At 41.5% G+C, this 24108-nt stretch overlaps 1 protein-coding gene across 1 annotated transcript in view; it reads left to right on the top strand.

The window, feature by feature from the left end:
• Positions 1 to 2247: 2247 nt before the first annotated feature.
• Positions 2248 to 24108, top strand: part of SLC23A2 (solute carrier family 23 member 2) — a 144784-nt gene continuing 122923 nt past the window's right edge. The window contains exon 1 of the mRNA XM_055431922.2: positions 2248 to 2347. The gene's annotated coding sequence lies outside the window, so the exon portion shown is untranslated. The remainder of the gene's footprint in view (positions 2348 to 24108) is intronic.

Genomic DNA, 24108 nt, shown 5'->3' on the forward strand with positions numbered 1-24108 from the left:
AGATGTCTGTCTGGTCTGGAGAGAGATTTGGGAATCATAAGGAGATGGCTGACTTTCAGAGAAGGACAGGGCAGGGGAAAAGATGGAGACAAAGGAAATATTAAGGAAAACTAACATTTCTAGAGGTGAGCATGAGTGATTCACTGAGAGGGAATGGGTGTAGAATGATATGTAAGACCCAGCGGTATTATTGCTAGAAAAGAGTTTTGAGAAGGAGGGAGAAATCAATGGAATGTTACAGAGGCATCAAGGAAGAAAAGGTCTGTAAACAGGCAGTTGGATTTGGCAACTTGAAGGTCACTGGTAACTTTGTCATTAGAGAAAGCAAAGAGTGACAGTACCTGAGGAGTGAGGAGAAGGACAGGGAAGGAAGAAAGGTAGGACGGTGGGAGAGGCCAGGCAAGGGGAAGTTTTTCAAGATAGAAAAAACCTGTAAATGTCTAGGGAAGGAGAGGGAGATACTGAGGATGCAATAGTTAGCTCCCCTTATTCTATTTGAAATCTCTCATCCCTGGCTGAACAAAACATTAGTACCTCCTGTCCACGTTCCACAGCCCCCCAAAACAGGTTGGCTGGAAAAGGCTCTCTCTGGTATAGGAGGATGGTGTAGATGTTAAAACGGACAGGCAGTGTGAACTTTTCTTCAGGTATTGGTCACAGGATTTTTGTCTTTTATTTTCTCCATCTTCAGTGTGGATCAAAACACCTGGCCTTCCAGGGTGTACTGAGTTTTACAAGTCAACCCTTGTATTTTAAAAATACAAGTTATTAGAGAAGTAAATAGAATGACATATTGATTCTCAAAGGCTCAGACACATCTCCCTAGTTTATAAAATTCCCACAGTTGCTGGTCCAGAGAAGGCAATGGCAACCTTCTCCAGTACACTTGCCTGGAAAAATCCCATGGACGGAGGAGCCTGGTAGGCTGCAGTCCATGGGGTCATGAAGAATCGGACACTTACTGAGTGACTTCACTTTCACTTTTCACTTTCATGCATTGGTGAAGGAAATGGCAACCCACTCCAGCGTTCTTGCCTGGAGAACCCCAGGGGCCGCGGAGCCTGGTGGGCTGCCGTCTATGGGGTCGCACAGAGTCGGACACGACTGAAGCGACTTAGCAGCAAGCAGCAGCTGGTCACTACCCTCCAACACTGACATCTGTGATATCCATAATACCGAGGCCCCCAAACTGTGTAAAACAGGCAGAAATTCGATGATAAAATCTCTTCATGTAAGGTCAGACACCGTCCGCTGTTCTTCAGCTCTCTAGAGCTGTCTGGGGGCACTAATCAGTTATTACTCAATTGTAACAACAACTAGACAAACTTCAAGATGGAAGGTGCTATGAGAGTACTCATTATTAGGTTTTTGTTTGGGCTTGAGTTCAGATAGTCTTCAGCAGTGCCTCGCAAAGTGTGAACCCCACAGAACAGCATGATCATCACCGGGAACTTGTCAGAAACGCAAAATCTGGAGCCTCACTCCACACCTCTGGTCTCAGAAGCCCTAGGGGTGGGACCCAGTCATCTTGAGATGGTCAAGGTGAGGCTGCGGTGCGCTGAAGACTGACGGCCACCGATTTATTTGCGGCCTTTCCATTAAGCCACCCTTATCCAGCGGCATCGCCTGGGTGTTTTTTTTTTTTTAGAAATGTAGCCTCTCGGGCTGCATCCCAACGCACTGAATCAGAACCCGCATCTAAACACGACCCTCAGGGGAGTCTGAGAAACCTCGGTCTGCACAATGTAATGAGGACCTCTTCCCCAGTAAGTTAAAAAAAAAAAAAAAAAAAAAAACCCAAAAACCTGACAGCCTAACTGGAGAAACGGTGAAAGTGCCTTAAGACATCCAATCCACTGAGCCCAAGGCGCCGCAGATTGCTTGATTACCTTCACTGAGAGACGACAGGGCTCGCTGGGTGTCAGGCTGGGTGAGGAGGATGAGACTCCAGGCAAGCGCTCTGTAGTCCAAGTGGGTCCGCAAGAGCGGTAAGACTGGAAGGCACGAGAAGGGGCGCGCTTGCCACGCGAGGGGCGGTGGGAAATGAAAGGAGCGCGGCGGGCAGAGAGGACGACTCGGGAGGGCGTACGGGGGGCTGACGGCTGGCTCAGCTTTGCGGACGGGCGGGGAGCCCCGCCGCGGGGGAGGCGAGAGGGCGGGGGTCGGGCGCGGAGGGAGAGGTGGGTCCCGGTCCGCGCGGGGGCGGGCGGCTCCGCGGCTCCCCGCCCCCGGCCCGCCCCTCCGCGGCGCCATTTTGCAGGCGGCAGTCGCGGGAGCCAGAGGCAGCGGCTGGTGCTGCGGAGCGGAGGCGCAGCCGCAGGACGGGAGCCCGGCGAGCTGCAGCCAGGTGAGAGCCCGGCCGCCGCGCCCCCTGCCTGGCTCGCGGGCCGCACTCGCCAGGCCCGGCAGCGAGGGGCCTGCGGCGCCCACGAGGCCAACCAGGCACGGTCCCCGCGCGCTGTCAGCGGCCCCGCGGCGAGGCCTGCGCCCCCACTCCCCGGCCCCGCTGCCGGGTCCCGGCACCGGCGGGTCATTCTGGCCGCGGGACCCAGGGATGCCTGGCGACCCCCGGACCCCGCCGGGCCCCTGAGCGCTCAGCCCTGCTCGTGGCCGGAGCCGCGCGGCGCTCGGGCCCTCAGGCCGCGCGGCGGGGAGGCTAGTGGGGTCTCCCCGGGACCCAGTGTCCCTGCCGCCGCCTCCCCGGCCTTCGGCCCGCGCAGCCTGCGGATCGCTCTCCGGTCGGCCCTCCGCAGGCGGTGCGCGCGGGCATCTCTGTGCCCCCAGGAATGCAGGGCCACCAAGAGGGACGGCAGAGGGTGGGGGGGTTGCCCTTTATATTTTTGCTTTCTTTCTCTCCTATGGTGGCTGCGCCAAGTAATTTTAGGAGCTCCTGCCCAGTCCCCAGGGCCTTTCTTTCTGACAGGACTCTCGGGGGTCGGGGTCCCCCTGTTGCCACCTCTCTGGAAAAAGAGATTGACATTTTCGAGTGTGACTAGTTAATGGGCGCAGAATTTTCTCCTTGCTTTGACTCTAGATGTCCCTTTGATGGGTAGCTGACAGGAATTCGGCCTGCAGGCTGGGGGTTTTAAGCATGACTTAAAATTCTTGATTGTCAGTGCAAAGGGTAAATGAGGGCACCTGCAAGGTGAAAGCAAGTCACCCATACGGGATTTCTGGGTCTGAGGCATTAAGAGTCGCTGCTACTTTTAGTCTTGCCGTGCTGTAACAGAGGAGGGGAAGATGCTAACCCTGCTAATATTTGGACGTCTGTGTTCAGAGAAGGCTGAACAGTGTGAGGACATGGCTGGGAGTCCTGAGGACGGTCTGTTATGAGCTGTCATTAATTGCCATGTGACCTTCCTTACCCAGTTTCTTCCTCTTTGAAGCCAGAGGCTAGAGTCAGTGGTGGTTGGAACATTTTAATTTTTATATGTTTTGCATTTGGATGCTGATGGACTGAGACCTCGCTCTTGCATTTGTCTGTACCTGCCTTTTCACCTTTACATATGACTTTGCCCATTTAGCCCCTGAAGGTGAGTCTTATGAGATTTATAAAAAGAGCCTTTCAGCTCAGAATTCTGAATTCTCTGCATTCATCCAGAATTTAATAGCTTTCTGGGCACTTGTCTTTTAAAAGCCCAGCAGTGAGTGTGCACAGAGTAAGCCCTCATGGCACACGTTTTAGTTGAAAGGGGGTGAGTAGGTGTGTCCAGCTGACTATTTGTTTCAGCTGACAGCCTAAACATGAGCTATCTATCTGTTTTCTAGACTATTTACTTTGCTGAAATGGTGACCAGATTCTTTCTTTGAATCCCAGGGCATTTCACTTCTTTGCTTGGAGTAGGGAGTTAATTTTTTTTTTCTTTAAGAAACTTGGTATTTTAATACTTCTTTGTATGAGTTCTGCACCCCCATGCCTCAAATGGTTGTGTGGCAGTTGTATTTTCTGACTGTGGCAAGTCACTTAAGTCGAGTTTTTTTTTTTAATCTTTATTTTAAAAAATTATTTATTTGGCTGTGCTGGGACTTAGGTGCTGCACAGGGATATAGTTTTCTGCCCCAGGGTGGAACCCTGGCCCCGTGGCCCCCTGCATTGGGAGCGTGTAGTCTTAGCCAATGGACCAGCAGGGAAGTTCTGATTAAGTTGGATTTTAATATCTGTTAGGATATTTCAAAAATGCTTATGAAAGTACCTGTCTAGAATATTGGCTCGGTTTCAGACCACACCACCTATCTCTTTTGTGTAACAAAGGCTCATAGCATTGCAGAAATGAGTTAGGTGTACCTCAGCTAATTTGGTGACTGATGCTATTAATCCAAACATTATTGACTGAAACTTAGTCTTTGGATATTGGAAATTCTGAGTTGATTATTGCCACCCTCTTCAGTGTCTCCATAGAAAAACCTGGGATCCGTTTGGGGATTCATTTCTGGCATGACTGACGGCTTAAGGAATTTTCCCATTATGATTAAGGGAATCAGAAGTTAGCAGTCATAATTTTCAATTATATAGAGCTTGTACTTGTAAATGGAAGCTTTTAAAAAGCTGATTTATTTTTATTTAATACTCTTAGGTTATTTTAATTTAAATATTTAGCAGTCCTTCCCTGACCTGTTTCCAATTCTTGCCTAAAGAATTCCCAATACACTAGCCTGTTCCCAATACTAGGTAACCTTATTTATTCATTTTCACTCCCTGCTTTTCTTCCAGTTATTCTTTTCCTCAGAGGGCCTGACTCTGGACTTTCTTTCATTCTTTTGCTGGGGGAGAATTCCTGCCTCAGGTTAGGCTATGAGCTACCACCGTGGGGTTTACTGGTCTTTTGTGCTCCTCATGGCACTCTCTTCATTTTCTCCCTGGCTTTGCTCTTTCTGGCCTGTTGTTTTTGTAACCAGTTCTAGATTGTTGGCTCTCCAAGATTTGAGGTCTGCTTGCAGCTTACGCTGTTCCCAGTCCTCCCCACATTTAGTGCATGTATTGGCTGCAGACTGTGTGCCAGGTCATGCTCTTGGTGCTCCAGATGCTGTATGGAGATTTCCTCCACACACACAGTTCACACACGAGTGTGGAGGCAGATAATGAGACTTTGTGCTCTGAAGAAGAATCTGGCAGGATTGGGGGTAGTAAGTGTTGGGTGGGAGCTGAAATTTTAGGAAAGGTAGAACAGGAAGCTCTGAGTCATCTTTGAGTGGAGATGGTAGGAAGTGAATCATGTGGCTGTCTGGGGTAGGAGCATTCCCAGTGGAGGAAACTGCAGATTCAAAGGCCCTGAGGCAGGAGAGAGAGAGAATGATTTTGAGGTCAGAAAGACTATGGGAGTTTACTCATGGTAGGCCACAGGCACCTAGGAGGAAGGCTGTAGATGTTACTTCGAAAGCAGGGTTGGTGGTGGGAGCCGTTGGATAGTTTTGAACAGAGAGGGGATAGAGATATGCTGATTGTTGATATGTGAGAATAGACTGAAGTCTGGGTGATCAGAGTAGGTCTGCAGGGGAGCTAGCTAGTACAGGCTGAAGATGGTAACTGAGCGGAGCGGGGTGGTGGTGAGAAGTAGTCATATTGTGAGGTGGGGCTGAGGAGACTGCTGATGGACCATATGTGGGGAGTGAGAGAGGGAGTTGAGGGCAACAGCAGAGTTCTGGCCCAAGCACCTGGAAGGAAAGTGTCTGCCCCAGGAACCACACATTCCATGGCATGTTAAGTTGCCATGCCAACCTAGTGTGACCAAATGCAGTAGTATAGGGTGAATGTTTGGTGGGGGATTCTGTTACTGAGTCAAAGCTTGCTCAGCTTGCCACAGGTTGTTGTTGTTTTAGTTGCTATGTCATGTCTGACTGTTACGAGCCTGCTAGGCTCCTCTGTCCATAGGATTTCCCAGGCAAGAATATTGGAGAGGCCTTTTCCTTCTCCAGGGCATCTTCCTGACCTAGGGGGTTAGACCCTATTCTCCTGCATTGGCAGGTGGATTCTTTACTTATGAGCTACCAGGGAAGCCTGCTTGCAGTCGGACAGGCCAATAAATCAGAAACCAGGTGTTGAAGGAAGGAATAATGACTTTATTTGGAAAGCTGACAGACAGAGAAGATGGCAGACTAATGTCTCAAAATAGCCGTCTTATTGGAGTCTAGATGCTAGGTTCTTTTATAGAGGGGTGGGAGGTGAGGAAGTAAAGTAAAAAGGCAGTTAGTCTTGCAAATATCTCCTGGAATGGCCAGCCTTGTGGGGGAGGGCAGATATGTTAATTTCTTCCTTCCCTGTAGCCATCCACAGGTAGACAGGGTTCTGAACAAAGATTCAAGCAGAGGAACAGGGTTCCCCTAGGCAGACCATTATGTATGGATAGTAACCTTTTAGTGAACAAAAGCAACTGGAAGCAAAGGTTAAAGTAGAAGAAACAGGTCCAATATGGAGTCAGATTTTGTTCTTGTAACTGGTCTTCTTACGTGGAAATGTAAATCTTCTTGGGAACTTCTCATTGTCCTTTGTCTTAATTCTGTCCTCTGACCTCAGGCAGGCAAATCCCTGACCTCAGGTCTAGGTGGCCTCTAAAACCTTCCTTGAAAATTTATCCCATAAAGGAAAATTGCATCTACTTGGTTTTTTTTTTTTAATAACTGTCTCTTGCATTACTTCTTCTTCTCTTCTTTTGTTTTGCAGGCCTAGAGTCTAAAGGTAGCACAAAAAGCAAAAATCTGGATTCATCAAAAATGGCCTGTTCCCTCCATTAGGATGTGTTATAGACATGATTTGTATAGCATGCAATATATATATATATATATATATATATAGTATATTATACTATATATAGAAATATCTAAGTATTCAAGTGTAATGGGTACAGTAGTGGGCAGTGCATAATCTTATGGAGGATCATACTTAAGATTTCAACGAAGTAGTCTCACTGCCTGTGAACTTTTCAGCAACTTCAGAGTGCAACTCACAACCTCTTTCTGTTGGCTATGGTCTTGACTCTGGTTCTTTCTTCGTCATTGTTTTTCTGTAGCATTGATGAGTTTTTCAGTTTCTTCTTTTCATATGAGGTGGTCAAGGTTACATTGAACCATAAACCATGGCTTTTTCTGTTCTGAAGTCCAGAAGGCCTTCTTTAGTTATGGGTTCTTTCCATAGGCTTTTCCGAAAGCAGCTGATCCTTACAGTCTCCTTGTGTCAGTTGCCCTGGGGTGTCTCAGTGAGTGCCTGGTTTAGGCCTACCTACCTGGGTGGCTACCATTCTCATTTACATGCATGTGAATCTTACAGAGTTGAATCTTCCTATCTTCTAAGTTGAACTCAAAAGAAGTTTAAAAATTGTTCTTCTCTCCAGGAACCTCTCTAAGCAATAGAGGGGACCCAGGAAAGACCTGACAGTGCTGATGGGCACTGGCTATGTATTGAGCACTTGAGGTCATTATTGTTGATTCCAACAGCTGGCAGCCAACTGTGGTTCTGGTCTGCGTCTTATCAATGAAGAAACTGGAGCTTGGTTAACTTTTCTAAGTTAACTCCTGGGTCTTGAATTCTGCTTTTAATGCTCCGATAAAGCTTGGGTCCCTCAGTGATAGAATGCTATACCCAAGTCTTGCTTGAAGGTCTATGTTTCTTAGCTCCTGTTGGCATAGAAGAGAGCAGAGAGACTAGTGTCAGTTGGTCACCAGGTGCTTAGCCTGGCACTTCCTGTGTTCACTAACAGCATTTAATCACAGCAGCTCTGTGGAAGTAGATATTATTCTCATTTTACATCCGAGAATGCTGAAGTTGGTGGTGGTTAGCTCCTTGCCCAAGATCATGGTAGGTGAGTCAGAATTTGACCCAAGACTGGTCTGCACCCCAACTTGGAGTCCTTTATTCCTTCTGTTCCCTCATTTGTTCCTGTAGGAACCTCCCACAAGCCCTTAACCCCAACACATTCACCTTTCTTTTATAGTCTTCCTTTGAGGTGGCTTCCCTCTAACCCTTTCTTCAAGTAATGACATACATGCCCCAGTGTTAAACTTGCATGAACTTTTCCATTCTGGACCAAGATTTCATTACAAAGGTCTTGGTATAATACCTCTGTGGATGGTCTTCTCCTCCTGCTTCTGATGAAAAGCACTCCTTGAAATGCTGTTTCTGCTGTGGTTGATATTTCAGTATCCAATTTGGAGACTTTATTGTCCGCCTCTGCAGTGCTGGCTTAAATCCTTTGGTGTCTCCAAAAGGCACATCACCTAGTTGGGGGTACAGCCTCTTTTCTGTCTGACATGATAGATCTTAAACTTAAGAGTTTCTCATTCAGAAGTTCTGGGGTGAGGTTTCATAATCTGAATTTCTAACCAGTTCCCAAATGATGAGAATGTTGCTGATGGGGGAACCACCAGCATCTGTTTTTGTAAAACAAGTTTTATTGGAACATAGTTGTGACCATTCAGGACACTATATGACCAGCAAGCCTAAAATATTTGCTATCTGGCTCTTTGTAGGAAGTTTGCTTATTCCTGATTCATAGTCATATTAATATTTATGTGATCAGTACTGAAAAGTTTGAGTTCACATTTTATTGTCAAGAGCTCTTTCTATATTAAAATACCGCTTCACAAATTACTCTACAAAAGTGTGGTATAGGGGAATATTTGCATATTTTGAAGTGCTGGGAGTATGAAAACTCTGACACTTTTAATATTTTAAGTCTTTTTATCTAAAATTAATGTGAATTTTATATTCTATTCCAGAAACATCAGTACTTGGCTTAACATTAAACACTTTTCCTCTCTAATCTTTGAGTAAAGTTGATGCTAGACAAGTTATATTTGATTCTGCTTTCACTCTGTTTGAAAAATATGTTATTAAGATTTGCATTTTTTAAACAAATGCTGGAGAGGTTGTGGAGAAAGGGAACTCTTCTGCACTGTTGCTGGGAATGTAAGTTGGTATAGCCACTATGGAAAACAGTATGGAGGTTCCTCAGAACACTGAAAATAGAATTACTGTATGATCCAAGAGTACCACTCCTGGGCATATATCTTGACAAAACTATAATTAAAAAATATACATGCACCCTATGTTCATAGCAGCACTATTCACAATAGCCAAGACATGGAAGCAGCCTAAATGTCCATTGAGAAATGAATGGATAAAGAAGATGTGATATATATAAAATATACAATAGAATACTACTCATCCATAAAAAGGAACAAAATTAGGGTTTCAAAATAACTTTAATGGGCAGTTTCATTAAATATATGTTAATTTGGGGAGACTTTTCATCCTATAATATTGTTCTGTCTATGAACAAATCTTTTGATTCATGCAGATTTAATAGCTCTCATATTTAAAGTTCTCACTAATCTATGGTCTACAGATCACTTATTTATTGCTCTTTATTTTAAAATATTTGCTATTTAGAGTGAGATGATTTTTTCTCCTCCCTTCCATGTACCCTATTTCCTAATTTTATAAAGCAAGTGTAAAGAAAGTATGGATATGCAGTCTATATATCTTATACCTGACCACCTATATTATTCAGCTTAATTAATGCTAGCCAAAATCTGTACACTAACAAAGTAAAAAGTTATTTCTTGCTCACATTTTTCTAAGTGATTCTCCCCTAACAGGTGAGTTGGGAATTTAGGCTCCTTCTGTCTTACATCACAATTGACTTCAAAATCTGACCTCTAGTTTTACCAGATTTTGTCAGATTTTGTGCATGGAAGTTTTCTTATGGGCCGAGCTTGGAATTGGTAATATTTTCTCCCATAGGCCATATCCTAGATGCAAGGGGAGTCATTTGTGTGTCCACAAGGGAAATGAAATAGCACTGTGTCTGGTATACTACCTGACCAAACTCTGTTAAATTTTACTTTTCAGTCGAGTCTCTTGAGTTTCTTGGATAGACAGTCATACTAGCTGCAAAAGGTCTTGGTTTTTTTTTTTTTTTTCTTCTTCTTAAATACTTCTTTTTCTTAATATACACTGCAGAGTTGTTACAGAACAGGTCTAAATGTCATAGTGGTCCTTTTTATTTTCAATATTTATTGGTATGCATTAATGTATTTAATCTTTAATGATATTAAAGTGTCCTATTTTCAGTGTCTTTTTCACTTAATTACAATATCATACTTAGTGTTTGAATGAACAAAAAATTTGTCATCTTGAGATTGACCTTGGAATTTTGTATACCACAGAATAAATTTTTGGTAGAATCTGCCCCTGTTTGTATAATTCTCCAAATTCATTTTTTGTGCTGTTTTAAGGATGAGCTCTTGAGAAACCTATATGCAGGTCAGGAAGCAACAGTTAGAACTGGATATGGAACAACAGACTGGTTTCAAATAGGAAAAGGAGTACATCAAGGCTGTATATTGTCATCCTGCTTATTTAATTTATATGCAGAGTACATCATGAGAAATGCTGGGCTGGAAGAAGCACAAGCTGGAATCAAGATTGCCGGGAGAAATGTCAATAACTTCAGATATGCGGATGACACCATCCTTATGGCAGAAAGTGAAGAGGAACTAAAAAGCCTTTTGTTGAAAGTGAAAGAGGAGAGTGAAAAGGTTGGCTTAAAGCTCAACATTCAGAAAACTAAAATCATGGCATTGGGTCCCCTCACTTCATGGGAAGTAGATGGGGAAACAGTGGAAACAGTGTCAGACTTTATTTTTTTGGGCTCCAAAATCACTGCAGATGCTGATTGCAGCCATGAAATTAAAAGACGCTTACTCCTTGGAAGGAAAGTTATGACCAGTCTAGATAGCATATTAAAAAGCAGAGACATTACTTTGCCAACCAAGGTCCGTCTAGTCAAGGCTTTGGTTTTTCCAAAGAGTTGGAAAGATGTGAGAGTTGGACTGTGAAGAAAACTGATCGCCGAAGAATTGATGCTTTTGAACTGTGGTGCTGAAGAAGACTCTTGAGAGTCCCTTGGACTGCAGGGAGATCCAACCAGTCCATTCTAAAGGAGATCAGTCCTGGGTGTTCATTGGAAGGACTGATGCTAAAGCTGAAACTCCAAATACTTTGGCCACCTCATGTGATGAGTTGACTCATTGGAAAAGATTCTGATGCTGGGAGGGATTGAGGGCAGGAGGAGAAGGGGATGACAGAGGATGAGATGGCTGGATGGCATCATCGACTTGATGGACATGGGTTTGGGTGGATTCCGGGAATTGGTGATGGACAGGGAGGCCTGGCGTGCTGCGATTCATGGGGTCGCAAAGAGTTGGACACGACGGAGCGACTGAACTGAACTGAACTGAAGGATGAGCTCAGATTTTTGGCTGGAAGGAATTACACAATTTATACCTTTGCTTCAGGTTCAGGTTTTCTGTGCTGTTCATATCTTTTGTATCAGGGATTCTGACCCTCAGTCTTTGAAAATGTTCCTTCCCTCAGAGCAGTTTTGTGGGTTCTTGTTTTCTTTCTTTCTTTTTTCTTACCTGTGAAGATAAACTGAATATTCTAGCAGTATTGATTTTTCCTTTTCTGTTGAAGTTCTCCATTTGTACATGCTTTTTGACACCCAGTTTAAGTTGGGGACCTGTATTTCCAGCAGTGATCCTGAGCTTCCTGGGAGCAGGAGGCTCCTCTGAACCCTCTCAGAAGTCCTGGGAAGTTAACAGGGTAAGGAATCTTTTTATTCACTTGACCAGTAAAAACAGACATAAGAGTCCAGTTCACTTCTAAGTGTTTAGTTCAGTGCCTCGGGTAATGCTCCAAAGTGGTTTCAGCTTTCTTGCATTTTGTTTTCAACTCTGAGATCTTGTACTTATTGTTTTGTTGCTTGAGTCGGTGTCCATCAACTCCTAAAATATATTTTCCAGACTTTGTTTTGACTGATTCACTTTTCACCGACATATATATGTCTATGTGCGTATCTCAAAAACAAGTTTCACAAAAATATTATATGATGTATATTCTGATATTTACTTTTTCTACTTCATGGAAAAAATTAGTTGTGACTTCCAAAGTGATTTTGTGATCTGGTGTGAAATATAAGACTCTGAAGTAAGGCCTATAGGTTAGTATGAATAAATAACCTCTCTATCTTTTGGTAAAGGAACCACATGAGGTTCTGTGGGAATGACAGGGAAGGGGCTTTTGACAGAATAACCTTAAAAGAAAAGCTTTATTAAGATAGAATTCACACCCCATAAAGTCTTCACTTTGAAAGGTATGTTTCAGTTGTTTTTAGAGTTGTGTAACCATCACCACTGTCTTAATTTGAGAAACCACATTCCTATTAACAGTCATCCCCCTTTTTCCCCTCCCCAACTGGCCTTGGGAACACTAATCTGCACTGTTTCTGTGAATTTGCCTTATCTGGGTATTTCATATAAATGGAATCGTACAATATGTGGTCTTTTGTGATTGGCTTTTTACTTAGCATAGTGTATTTAAGATGTCTGCATTGTTGCAAGAATCAGTGCCACATTTTGTTTATCTGCTAATGAGTTGATGGTCATTGGGTTGTTTCTAGATTTTAGCTACTGTTAAGAATGGTGCATTGGAAGGACTGATGCTAAAGCTGAAGCTGCAATACTTTGGCCACCTCATGCGACGAGTTGACTCACTGGAAAAGACTCTGATGCTGGGAAAGGTTGGGGGTGGGAGGAGAAGGGGACGACCGAGAGTGAGATGGCTGGATGGCATCACCGACTCTGTGGACATGAGTTTGAGTGAACTCCGGGATTTAGTGATGGACAGGGAGGCCTGGCGTGCTGTGATTCATGGGGTCGCGGAGAGTCGGACACGACTGAGCGACTGAGCTGAACTGAACTGAAGAATGGTGCTGTGAACGTTGGTGTGATCATGTTTTTAATTTTCTTTGGTAAATATCAGGGAGTGGAATTACTGGATCACGGGGTAATTCTTTGTTTAACATTTTGAAGAACTGCCAAATTTTTTTGAAGTGGAGGCATCAGCAATTTATGACGGTTCTAATTTCTCCACATGTGTTATTGTCTGTCTGAGTATAGCTATCCCAGTAGGTGTGAAGTGGTGTCTCATTGTGATTTTTATTTACATTTTCCTAATGATGTGGGGCAGTTTTTCATGTGCCTGTTCACCAGTTTTACGTCATCTTTGGAGAAATGTCTTAAGTCCTTTGCTCATTTTTCAGTTGGATTGTCTTTTTATTGTTGAGTTATAAATTTTCTTAATATATGTGACATGTCCCTTACCTGAGACATAATTTTACAAATAACTTTTTCCATTTTATGGGTTGTCTTTATTTTTTTGGTGATGTCGTTTGAAAAAAGTTTCTGAAGTTTTAATTAAAACTTCTGCTTTTTAATTTTGATAAGATACTATTTGTCTTTTTTGTTGCTTGTACTTTTGTTATAATTTCTAAGAAGATTTACCCCTTTGTTTTCTTCTAAGAGTTTTATAGTTTTAGCTCATAGATTTGGGTCTTTGATCCTTGTTGTATATGGTGTGAGGTAGGGGGGCTCCCACTTCAATTCTTTGTATATGGATTTCCAGCAGCATTTTTTTTAAAGGCTCTTCTTTCTCCCCATTGAATTGTCCTGGCATCCTTGTCCAAATTTACCTGACAAATGTTTCTGAATTCTCAATTTTATTCTGTTGATTTGTATGTCTATCTATATGCAATGCAGGTCGAGAAGATCCCCCTGGAGAAGGGAGTAGCTACCCACTCCAGTATTCTTGCCTGGAGAATTCCATGGACAGAGGAACCTGGTGGGTTATAGTCTGTAGGGTCGCAAAAGAATTGGACACAACTGAGTGACTGACAGTTTATACCAGGACTCAGTTCAGTTCAGTTCAGTCCAGTAGCTCAGTCGTGTCCGACTCTCCGCGACCCCATGAATCACAGCACGCCAGGCCTCCCTGTCCATCACCAACTCCCGGAGTTCACTCAAACTCATGTCCACAGAGTTGGTGATGCCATCCAGCCATCTCATTCTCCGTCATCCCCTTCTCCTCCCGCCCCCAACCTTTCCCAGCATCAGAGTCTTTTCCAGTGAGTCAACTCGTCGCATGAGGTGGCCAAAGTATTGCAGTTTCAGCTTTAGCATCAGTCCCTCCAATGAACACCCAGGATTGATCTCCTTTAGAATGGACTTGTTGGATCTCCTTGCAGTATAAGGGACTCTCAAGAGTCTTCTCCAACACCACAGTTCAAAAGCATCGATTCTTCGGTGATCAGCTATGTTGTCTTAATTATCACAACTTTTTTATTAAGTTTTGAAATGGGAAAGTGTGAGTGCTCCAGTTTTGTTCTTTTTCAGGATTGTTTTGACTATTCTATGTCCTTTACATTTCCATTTGAATTTTAGAATCAATTTGTCAGTTTTTTCCAAAAAGGCAACTGAGATTTTTGGTAGTGATTACCTTCAATCTGTAAGTCAACCTGGGTAGTATTGCCAAGAATTACATATTATAAACAAAAAATTTAATGAGAAAATATGTATCTGTACTAGCAGTAATACATTCTGATATTTTCTGATATTTTTATTCCATTCTTTTATATATATATATATTTATTTATTTATTTGACTGAGTAGGGTCTTGGTTGCAGTACATGGGATCTTGATTGAATCATGCGGGATCTTTCCTTGCAGTGCATGGGACTAGCTCGTGGTGTCTCACAGGCTCAGTAGTTGCAGTGTGCGGTCTTGGTTGCTCAGGGGCATGTGGGATTCCAGTTCCCCAACAGGCATGGAAACTGAGTCCCCTGCATTACAAGACATATTCTTAACCACTGGTCCACCAGGGAAGTCCCATTCTTTTATTTTTATTGATTTTTTAATTTAAAAAAATTGCTGGCCCCAGTCTACTGAATTGATTTCTTTGCTCACTCTGGTATGATGTTTGGAAAAAATGCTTCAAGTCAGCAGCCTTAACAGCAAGTTAACAGCTTTCATTTCCTTAACAGCAAATTGGGATCAGCTAGGGGGTGCAGTTGATCAGAGTATAGCATATAAGTGTAGGGGTTAAAAAAAATCTCCCAGGTGATTACAGTGTGCATCTAGAATTTGAGAATCATTGCTATAAAATAATGTAGTAGTGGGAGCCTCATGTATGAAGCTTTCAGTCACTTTGGTGAAGACTATTCAATATTAGAGAGGTCGGTGCATTTCCTCTTAATACTATCACTGATGTCATTCTCTCAAGGAATGGTTTTGCTTTAGACTTCCTCCTAGGTGTGTATAGTTGTACCTGGTCTGTACAGAGAGCAAAGATAGAGCAGACTCCCTGGAGAGTGTCTGTTATTTCTCAGGAATTTTTGTATCCTTTTTCTTTTTATAATAGGAAATGGGCTGATTTGAGAAGAATATGCAGGAAATTCACAGTAATTAATTATGATATGGGAGACATGGAAGCTGTTGGTTAGAATTGCTGCTGAAGTATATGAAGGCATTGGTCAGAATTAAGAATTCCTGGAAAAAAAGATCTGAAAGTGGGACCAGTGTCCCATCTTAGAGATGATAAGGAATTTGGGAATTGTGGTGAAAACTTATACACCAAAAAGCTTAGTTTACTCATTGATGATCCCTCTTTTTTTCTGATTTGTTTGAAAGTATACTGTCTTTCACATATGCATATATATGTATGTTTATTTGTATGTGTTTCAAAATAGAGATCTCATGGGGCCTTTTATTTTTGGCCTGGCCACACAGCTCGTGGGATCTTAGTTCCCCCTTCCAGGATTGAATCTGGCCCGCTGCAGTGAAAGCGCTGAGTCCCAACCACTGGACTACCAGGGAATTCCCATACCTTCAGGGGCCTTATAAATCCCATTTTTAAGTTTAGCAATGTGTCTTAGGCTTATAACTAAATCATTAAATAGTCCCTTAAAACATGTTTTTTCACAGCTCATTTGTGCTGAATGCATCATGTTTTATTAGACATATCTTTCTACTGTTGGGTATTTAGTTTATGAGCCATTTATTTCCTCCCTGTAGTGAACAGAATACAGTGGTGAATAGCCTTGTATGGAAATCTATGTGCTTTTTTCTGATTTTTTTCTTCAGACTACATTTTTAGAAGAAGGGATATCATTTGCATTTTTAAAACTTTGATACATATGTAACATATGCCAGATATTTCTGCATCCAGGTTAGGGAATTTATCTTATTATTTAAACTTAAAAAAATTTTTTTAAACCAAGACGAACCATGTTGCTTTGCTTTGCTTTGATAACTAGTGAATTTGAACACTTTTTAATGAGTTTTTTTGTTTGACTTATTTCTTTCTCTAGTTTTTCTAATCCTGTGTTCATCTTTTTCCTTTTGATTTATAGCAGTTCTTTTTATATCCTAGATATTAACACTTTAATAATCTTGCCCGCCCATTTTTTCTTATAATTTTATGATGTATTTAAGAGATAAGCTTTTGATTTGTAGATCGTTTTTCTTGGGATTTAGTTTTCAAAATAAAAATCTCATTTTTGGAAGGAATTATTTTTCTTATGAATCAATAATCTATCAGAACATGATTTTGTTTAAAATTTTTTCAGATTTTATATTTGCTTCTCTTTAAAAATATGCTTGGGTTAATCACCTGAATTAAAAAGTAAAATTTGAACTTTAGAAGTTATCAACATCTTGCTCCCAATAAATGGGAACTTAAACTGTTACGGTCTGGAAGTTGGGTGCTCTTATTCTAAGCATCCAGAATGGGAGACTGGGTGTCATTTATAAGCTTTCCACTCAAGTTTTAAATTTGGGTACTTTTGGTGCTTAGTGCTTTTCTTAGTGCATAGGGCACATTTGATGTCTCTTTTGGGTTGATGGAGCTCTTGTGCCTTAATTCCTTACTTTTGCTCCAGTACTATTAAAAAGCAAAATCTGAGACTTTTGTGTCATACTTTGGTAATAACCTTGAGTTCATGTGTTCTAAGTCACTTCAGTCGTCTCTGACTCTGCCACCCTATGGACCGTATCCCTCCAGGCTCCTCTGTCCATTGGATTCTCCAGGCAACAATACTGGAGTGGATTGTCATGCCCTCATCCGGGGGATCTTCCGGACTCAGGGATCGAACCCAAGTCTTCCACATTAAAGGCAGATTTTTTACTGTATGAGCCACCAGGGAAGCCCATATACTTTAGGCTACTGACGCCTGCCTGCCCTAAGGATCTAGGGGCTGCAACAACTGAAGCCCAAATGCCCAGAGCCCATGCTCCACCATAGGAGAAGCCATGCAGTGAGAAGCCTGCGCACTGCAACTGGAGATGCCCACGTGCAGCAACAAAGATCCAGAGAAGCCAAAGATAAAATTAATTAATTTTAAAAATCTAGAAATTTATTTAAAAAAAAGGCATTTACAATTCATGGGAGAACTATAGACACACTGATCAATGAAATCAACATTAAAACCAGGTATCATTTTTTGCATGTCAGATTTGCAAAAGTTAAACAAATCTAGGAATGGCAAGTGAGGTTAACATACAGTTTTCTTTTGTGCTTTCTTTGTTAGCTTGTTAGTTTTTCCAGAAGAAACTGGGAAGTTTACCAATTTCCCATTTGTTTCCAGAAAGTTTAGGAAATAACTGGCCTGTGAATTGTCTGAGTCTGACTTTCTTGAGAATAATTCTTTTGCTTTTATATTTTTCTGTAGTTATTATTACTTATTCAGGATCTCAAAAGATAGTTTTACTAAAAATTTGCTCATTAATCTAGATTTTCAGGTACATACAGGTGCTTTTGTAAATCCTTTAAAAAATATAAATGTAAAAGCATGAAAAGTGTATTTTGTGTTTGCCCTTGTTTTTAGAAGATATTCTTTGTCATATTCAGCAAGTATCATTTTAATTTTAATTGAAGAAGTTTTGTTTTTGCTTTTTGAATCCAGAGTAGATGGGACTTCTCTGGTGGTCCAGTGGTTAAGATACCACACTTAAACTGCAGGGGGCATGGGTCTGGGACATTCTGCATGCCACGTGGTGCGGCCAGTAATAATAATAAAAATCAGAATAGGTGTTTTGACAGCCTGTTTGGCATCTACTGAATTGATGTAATAATTTTGCTTCTCAGAGTTTCTGACCTGTAAATGGTATTAGCTCTGGGGTTAGATTTGTCCTGCTTTTGAAGTGTTAATGTTCCTTTTTAAATAAATGGTGAATGCAAAAATGATAGTTCTGTATTATTCTCACTGCATTAAAAAATATATTTTTATTTATTTGATTGCACTGTATCTTAGTTATGGCGTGCAGATCTTCAGTCTTGCTTGTGCATGTAGGATATTTTAGTTGTGATTTGCAAATTCTTAGTTGCTGCTTGTGGGATCTAGTTCCCTGCTCAGGGATTGAACCCAGGTTCCTTGAATTGGAAGTGTGGAGTCTTAGCCCCTGGGCCACAAGGGATGTCCCTCCCATTTTTTTTTTTTTTTTTTGATGATTTTTTTTCTCTAGGAAATCAAAGTTGGAAATCACTGCATGTAGTACTTGGGCCTAGGCTGTGATGTCAGCTGTGTAGCCTTGTGTGCAAAAGACAGGTTTTCAGAGTATGGTACTTACAAAGGGAGAGTGCCACTTCCAGTGGCACTGTGGATGCTCACTTGATAACTCAGTCTTGTTTTTGTTGAGTGGCTTCTCCTGCTTAATTTCTTTCTCCAGATTCTTTTCTTTAAAATATTTGCATTTCCCCAATATTAGAACCTCTGACCCAATTCTATGTTTTGGTTTCTGATAGTTGTTCAGTGGAGTAGAAAGTGAGTTCTTGCAATCAGCTTTAAAAAATATTTTCCAAAAATATGTATTCAGAGTCATAGTTCTTTCACTTTCAGAATTTTTCTATGATATATCTAAATGATATTTTGTTAATTTGCAGCTTCGCTATCATGGAACCTTATTTTTTTTAAACAATTTTTTTCCTAACTTTTTAAAGGTTTTATAAAAGAAGTATATGCATGTTGGAAAATAACTAATTCTGACTCTAATGAGAATTCTAACTAATTCTAAATAATCAGAATTGGATAATGTAAATTTTGAAAGTCATGTAGAGTCTTATATATCTTATATATTTATAAAAGAAGCATATGCATGTTGGAAAATAACTAATTCTAACTCTGCTGCTGCTGCTGCTAAGTCGCTTCAGTCGTGTCCAACTCTGTGCGACCCCATAGACGGCAGCCCACCAGGCTCCTCCGTCCCTGGGATTCTCCAGGCAAGAACACTGGAGTGGGTTGCCATTTCCTTCTCCAATGAGAATTCTAACTAATTCTAAATAATAAGAATTGGATAAAGTAAAATTTGAAAGTCATATAGATTCTTATACCCCCTGTGCTCAAGGCAGTTTGATGTTTATCCTTTTCAGCTCATTCCTGTATCCACAAATATGGTCTGTGTAATTATGATAAAAGTCAAATGACGCTATGCATATTGTACAACTTGCATTTTTCAAAATACAAAATGTTTAATTTATTTCACTAAAAATAAGATGTTCTTTTAAAGCTTTTCTTGTTCTTTCCAGTATTCCTCTTCTTGTCTAATCTTCATTGATTGTTGCCTCCCTTTTGACTCTAAATTTTTAATAAACATAGCTTAAAGTAGATTTATGTTTATGAAGATTTAATTTTGGGAAGTAAATTATGCTTTATTTTTTTTCCCTTGTATGCAAAGTATGTTTTAGATGGAGAAAACCATAGTTTCTCTATTCATATTCTATATCATTTAAAATGAGTAGTGTCTTTTGTTCCAAACAGCAAAAGGCCAATGTTTAGTTTCTGAAGTTAAATATACAGGATCACTGGAGGCTGGACTGGTACAGCTCTGTTGGCATGTATGTACTTATTTACCTAGAGTCATCTGTGAGTGGTGATGCTAAATTGGCCTAGAATAATCAGTGATGTTGAAAGATTCACAGCCTAAATATTTCCCAGTGAAGAACTTGTTGGTATCTGGCTGAACTGTAGTCATCTCATGCATTTCTCTTTATAATGGAGAGCCAGCCTCCTAATTGCACTGGCTGTTCCAGAGATGCTGCCTGAGTCAGGCTCTGGGTTTTTATTGTGAAATTCGTGCATAGATACAAGAGTACATGAAATGGGTTCATTTAATAAACATTAAGATGATTATTTAATAAACATTAAGAAAGTGATTTTTGAGTAATTAAGTCTTCTATTTTCCTCTCAAAATATATTACCCTCAGTTTATTCTAGGGGTGGCCTTGAAGGCAGTGTAGAGTCATAATGAAAGGTGAAGGTTCTGCTGTCTCAATCCTCTTGGGGCTCTGTTCTGTGTACTGTCCCGTCTCCAGGACCTTGACCAGGAGGCCTCACTCCTTCTGGGTTTTCTTATTCGTAAAGTGTGGGCCCAGTTGTTAAGGGTTATTTGAAGATAAAATATTACATATACAATGTATAGTACAGTGCCTGGCACATAGCGAGAACTGAAATCTTTAAAAAGGTTATAAAAATCGAGGCGTTGTGTTAAGGCATATGGAGTTATCAAGAAAGTCCATTGGTTACAACGTTGCTTTCTCCTGGTGCTCTAAAATACTGTCTTCCAAAATATTTTTTGCAAACGGGGAGTTACTTTTTGAGGGACTGAAGGTGCAGTTTGTAATCCTGCCCAGGGATGGTTTAGGGCCTTGGATATTTTCCTTTGGAGGAAAGAAGGAAGAGAGCAAGTTCTAGAATTGAGCATGGCCCAGGGAAAAGTAGACTGCATTCATGCCTAGTGCCTCCTGCCAGGTTTATTATTACTTTTTATTTTGATTTACCATTTGTTTTTCTCTAGCTAGGTCTTGGCTTCATAACCGGGACTCCACATGCTCCTTTGAGCTTGGACTTTGGCAGCACAGGGAAATATATCTCGGCAGCTTGTAATGGAAAGCATATGGACATGTCTGCATTCAGGTGCATCCAAAACACAATCTTTCTTATTCTACATTTTGTGACAGAGTTGTGCTGATGGTCCCTTTGTGCTTGACTTTGCCCTTTGCACAGGTCAGCAAAGGTCTAAATGCAATCCTGGGAATAATCGTTAGGTTGGTGCTAATGATAAGGTAATGGACGTCTTTGAGGCCAAATTCCACATAAGTAGATTAAACTAGAAAACAAACAGGCACAGTCTTGCCACTTATACTAATTACCAGGTAGGAGGTAAATATTTTCATTTTCATTTACGTGGGCTTTTGACTTTTTTTAATCCACAAACATTTAAACGTCTATTGCTGTTGGAGTTCTTGGTCAGGGTCACAGATGTGAAACCTGGGGGAAAAGTATTGAAGACCTGTCGTTTTGCTTTAATTCAGGTACTCACCAACTTAAGTAGTGAGACTATGCACAAATACCTTACTAAGAAACATTTCTTTTTTTTCTCTTCTTTCCTCCTGCCATTTCCCTCATCCCAAAGCTTGATGGCCATTTAAAATTTTTTGCTGTTATAAATAATACTGTAGTGAAATTTCTTGTATGTGCTCTGAAGAGACTTTTCTTGTATGTACTTTGAAGAGAAATTTAAGTAAATTTCTGGGAGTAAAATTGTTGGGCCCAGTGATAAGATTTTCCAGTTAATTTTGATAAATTGGCGAATTGAGACACTGCAAGAATTTATACTCTTAATTTTCCTTGTTACGACTAAATTTATTCAGCACAGTGAATGTAAAATATTATATTAATGATTATGTTTAATTTTAATTTACATACAGTAAAATTAATTCACTAGGTGAAAATTTAAGAACTTTCAAAAATGCTCAGAGGGAGACTTCCCTGGTGGTCCTGTGATAAAGAATCCTCTTGCCAATGCACAGGACACAGGTTCGGTCCCTGATGAGGGAGGATCCCGCATGCTGTGGGGCAGTTAAGCCCGTGCATCACAACTACTGAGCCTGCTCTGTAGTGCCTGCGAGCTGCAACTACTGAGCCTGTGCGCCTTAGAGCTTGTGCTCTGCAGCAGGAGAAGCCACCACAACGAGAAGCCTGAGCCCTGCAACTAGAGAGGAGTCCTCACCCACCGCAACTACAGAAAGCCCACTTGAAGCAACAGAAGACCCAGCACAGCCAAAAAGAAATAAAATATGAAAAATACTTAGAGGAAATCATTCCTTTTTAAAACATTTTTAATTTTCACATGTGTTTGTTGTTCATTCGCCCAGTTGTGTCCCGACTCCTTGTGACCCCATGGATGGCAGCATGCCAGGCCTCCCTGTCCCTCCCCATCACCCGGAGTTCATTGCATCGGTGATGCTGTTCAGCCATCTCATCCTCTGACACCCTCAATCTTTCCTAGCATCAGGGACTTTTCCAATAAGTCATCTGTTCCCATCAGATGGCCACAATACTGGCGCTTCAGCATCAGTCCTTCCAGTGAATACTCAGGGTTGATCTCCCTTAAGATTGACTGGTTTGATTTTCTTCCTGTCCAAGGAACTTTCAGGAGTCTTCTCCAGCACCACCAGTTGGGAGGCATCAATTCTTTGATGTTCTGCCTTCTCTACAGTCCAGCTCTCACAGCCATATGTGACCACTGGGAAGACCATAGCCTTGACTATACGGTCGTTTGTCAGCGAGTAATATCTCTGCTTTTCAACTCACTGTCTAGGTTTGTCATAGCTTTCTTGCCAAGAAGCAATCATCTTCTGATTTCATGGCTGCAGTCACCATCTGCAGTGATTTTGGAGCTCAGGAAGAGGAAATCTGTCACTACTTCCACCTTTTCCCTTTCTATTTGCCATGCAGTATGGGGCCGGATGCCATGATCTAGTTTGTTTTATTATTTAGTCTTAAGCTGGCTATTTCACACTCCTCCCTCACCCTTATCTAGAGGCTCTTTAGTTCCTATTCATTTTCTGCCATTAGAGTGGTATCATCCACATTAGAGGTTGTTGATGTTTCTCCCGCCTATCTTGATTCCAGCTTGTAACTCAGCCCAGCAATTCTCATGATGTGCTTAGTGTATAGGTTAAACAAACAGGATAACAGCAGACTGCCCTTTTGTACTCCTTTCTCAATCTTGAACCACGCAGTTGTTCCATACGGGGTTCTAACTATTGCTTCTTGACTCGCATACAAGTTTCTCAGGAGACAAGTAAGGTGGTCTGGTTTTCCGTCTCTGTAAGAGCTTTCCATAGTTTGTCATGATCCACGCAGTCAAGTGTAGTCAATGAAACAGAGATAGATGTTTTTCTGAAATTCCCTAGCTTTCTCTATAATCCAGCAAATGTTGGCAATTTGATCTCTAGATCCTCTTCCTTTTCTAAACCTAGTCTGGACATCTGAATTTCTTGGTTTGCCTAATGCTGAAGCCTGTCATGCAAGATTTTAAGCGTGACCTTATTAGCATGGGGGATGAGTGCAATTGTCCGATGGTTATCACATTCTTTAGTACTTCCCTTCTTGGGAATTTGGATGAGGATTGACCTTTTCCAGTCCTGTGGCCACTGCTGGGTCTTCCAGATTTGCTGACATGATGAATGCAAAACCTTATGGCATCATCCTTTAGGGATTTGAATAGTTCTGCTGGAATTTCATCGCATCCATATCTTTATTAATAGCAGTGCTTTTTAAGGCCCACTTGACTTTGCACTCCAGAATGTCTGGCTCTGGGTGACTAACCACCCAGTTTTCTAATAGAAGTCTATTTAAAAATTAAACAAAAATTAGGAAGAAGAAAATATCCTCGATCCTCTTTTTAACAACAGCACTGTGAATATTTTTATGTATTTCTTTCATTCTTTTTGTTTTCTATGTGTAGTTTTTTTGACATAAGACATCATCATTAAGTTGTATGTTTTGTGTTCTTAAAGTGACAATTAGTAATGAAGAAGGAGGTGAGGGGAAGGCAGTTCTGCCTGTGGATATCTTCAAAATAAATGGTCTCCTAGCTCCCAGAGTTTCAGTTACTATTTTCATATTTCAGTTGACAGATCTTTCTCTGCTGTGTTCTTTCACAGAAGTGAAGTGTTAGTTGCTCAGTTGTGCCAGACACTGTGACCCCGTGGACTGCAGCCCACCAGGCTCCTCTGTCCATGGGATTTTCCAGGCGAGAATACTGGAGTGGGTTGCCATTTCCTTCTCCAGGGCATCTTCCTGACCGAGGAATTGAACCCAGGTCTCCTGCACTGCAGGCAGATTCTTTATGACTGAGCTACGAGGGAAGTCTTTCATAGAGCTTCTCTCAATTTCTGGTGGTCTTTGGTGGCCCCTTGTCAAATGTACATGCTAC

This window comes from Moschus berezovskii, chromosome 15, assembly GCF_049115385.1.
Source record: "Moschus berezovskii isolate FMDL1 chromosome 15, NW_MosBer_1.0, whole genome shotgun sequence".
NCBI lineage: Eukaryota > Metazoa > Chordata > Mammalia > Artiodactyla > Moschidae > Moschus > Moschus berezovskii.